Genomic DNA, 3,049 nt, shown 5'->3' on the forward strand with positions numbered 1-3,049 from the left:
GCCGCACCACCGGGGATTGGGTACTGATTGACAGCAAGGACCGACAACAATTGGTTGGAGGGGAGGGGAGGCCGACGTCGAAACTGAGACCCCGATACGATGGACCCTACGAAGTCGTCGAGGTCCTTAACGGCGGCCGTAACTTTCGGCTGAGGTTAAACGAGGAGGACAAATCCCACGACGTGTTTCACATCTCGAAACTCAAGAAGTACAATTGGAGGGAGGAAGAGCAAGGCTCAGAGGGCCAAAAGTAAGTCCTCCCACTTAGTATGCACCGCCAAGGCAACTATCCCAAAAAAATTTTGTCAAAACAATACCTCGGCCACACATGTGAGCATTATCGTTCGACCCTGGTTTGTTTTGCAGTTGGCGACGACGGTGTCAACGGATCAGCAAGACTTTTTCAGGACATCAAGATTGATAAATTATTATTATGAAAAATTTACGCAAGACCTCAAGACATCAAGTTTTATGAACTCATTTCAACTATCTTTTCAAAGCTTATCATCAAAGTTTCAAATAAAAATTTCTTTTCGTTACTCTATTAAATTCATGAATGGTTATGTGTGTGTTTCTTTTTTTTTCTTTCTCTTTATTTCTTTCAATTTCTAAGCGGGACGAGTCATGTCAATTTGAGGGCGCGTTATGCCATTTTTTTTTCTAGTTCTCTTTTTCTCTTTTTTTTTCAAACAACTTAGGGGCAATCATTGGGATTTTTTTTAGAAGGGGAGGGATGTAAGGGTTACATAGAGACAGATACACATAAGGCATGGCTGTAGACAGGTACACATTATAGTTGTCAATTCGCCCTAGCTCCAGAAGACTTCTTCTTCACCGAATACTCTTCGGACGGAGCTAGGTGAGCATTATCACATTTCACTTGTCTTTTCTCTTGTTGTCTCTTTCTCTAGTCTTGTTAGTTGTGTCTGATTCGTTCCTCTTCACCGAATACTCTTCGGACGGAGCTAGCTTTGTGTCGTAAGGAATTATAGAGCCGGGTTTTAGAATACGTTGTCGAGCTACCAGCTCTTGAGCCACTCTGAGTGAAGACCTCCTTCAGGAGTCTTACAAGCGTATAGGAGTGAAAGCGCTTGAGAACGTCGGAGGTAGCTATATAACCGAGTGCGATGATGCGCTGCGGAACGAGGTTTCTGTCGACGTCGCGGATCATCAGACGCGCACTGCTGCGATGCCATTTCAGATACCCAATGGTCAACGCCACGGCCTGGAAATCAATGTCAATATAAAGCAATGCAAAGGACCGAGGTAGTGAGACTTACATCATCAGTTATAGGTACTGTCGCAGACATCATTGCCGGATAACTCATTGTCGCGGTGGAGTTCGTCGGAAAGATATGTGTCCCGAGTGTTGAAGATGAGCGACGAATTGTGCCTGAGGTGAAATGGCGGCTAAGTAACTGATCGAGACCACGTCACAGCCGTGGTATATATACGCTGTTTGTGGAGGAAGAGGCCGCTGCGTGCTGACGACAGTGTCTAACAGTCCGTGTTGCTGTTGTGGGTGTGTAAGGATCTCGACGTCAGATGAAACGAGATGCAGCCGGAGGAGGGTCCTCAACCCTTTTCGAATGAACCCTTGACTCACGCGACGGTGATGATGATATGCGTCGGACGCCTAAGTAGAATGTTCGACTTCTACTCGGAATGATATTCGTCAAGGTTATTCGAGGCGTGGTCCAACGTTCATCAGCGTAGTAGCGCGCCGAAAGGCACAAGTTGCTGCGTGGAAATATACATAGCAATGGGGGAAGAATCTTTCCTGACCAAGTCCGTGAGTCGACATTTTCAGGGTGAAACACAGTTGCAGAGAGAAACCAACGGATAGATCGCGCGCTAAGGGGTTAACTATGACCACAGGAAGAGTCGTCAGGGTGTGCATTGGTCTGCTGGGATAGGGATATACTAGCCCTATCAGCGGCGGGCGCCGCACTTCATTGGTGTTATGTGTTGAGTGTTTTTTAGATGTGGATGCTGTGACAATCTTACCTTGTGATTTTATTTGCATTCATAGTCTTGAGTCTCTGAAGACACCACACATCCATCAAAGACCTGAAGTGTCCCCATAATCATTTGACACAATGCAACAAATCTCATGACTGATTTTTTGGAACCCTTGAGCACCAATTACCAGTCTTGATGGCAGATATATATTGTACTTTCTAGTGCTTTAACAAAGTTGGCACAAATCCAATTCATCATGTATGATTAAAACCTTCAAGACCCTTGATGCCACATTGAAAAAGCACACAAACTTTGGTCACACCTACAGCTGTCTTCAAGATCCTTGATTTTTTGGGCATCCACCATTTTTGCAAAAGTCCAAATCAGTGCTCAAAACCCTTTTTAGACATGTCAATTCCACACTCTCTTGCATGCATATGGAAAGCAAAAAAGAATAGTTGAAATGTCATAATGTCCCCACCTGAGATGCCAAAGCCTAAAGTTTGCAAATTAATCTTCTCATTTGTCAAATATAAATTGTACCCCAAGCTTCACTGTTACAATTTGAATTTTCACTTTTGATACTGATCCAAGTCAAACCATCACACCACATGATGTAATTGTCAGTTGGTTTGATATTTTCACACTGTCTCACACTTCCTCACTGATTCATTCTGTTGCTTTTGTGATCATTTTCTTCTTTTCTTTTTTGGTCAAAACCAAGTGAATAAAGATAGGAAATGCCAAATGCTTAGGCAAAATCAAAGGAATTTTAGAAGATTAGCAAGGAAGTCTGAGATCACTTTGCTAACCTTAATTTATAAATGTGATAAGCCAAGACATGACAATTTTTTAACCTTGGAAGATTGACTGATCAAAGAAACCCTCTACCTTCTACATTAGTCCTTTGCTTTTCCTTTTTTGGTTTGGGGTCTTTGATTTTCATTGATCAAGCTTTTCATTGTGACTGTGAAACAGATGTTGAGAAATGGCATTATGGTTATTGCTGAGAATCTTAGAAAAAAAGATTTGAAACTATCCCAAACTTTGCAAAGTTGAACATGAAAGTGAAACTCAAAAATTCCTG

This window comes from Melampsora larici-populina (assembly GCF_000204055.1).
Source record: "Melampsora larici-populina 98AG31 unplaced genomic scaffold MELLAscaffold_2, whole genome shotgun sequence".
Lineage (NCBI taxonomy): Eukaryota > Fungi > Basidiomycota > Pucciniomycetes > Pucciniales > Melampsoraceae > Melampsora > Melampsora laricis-populina.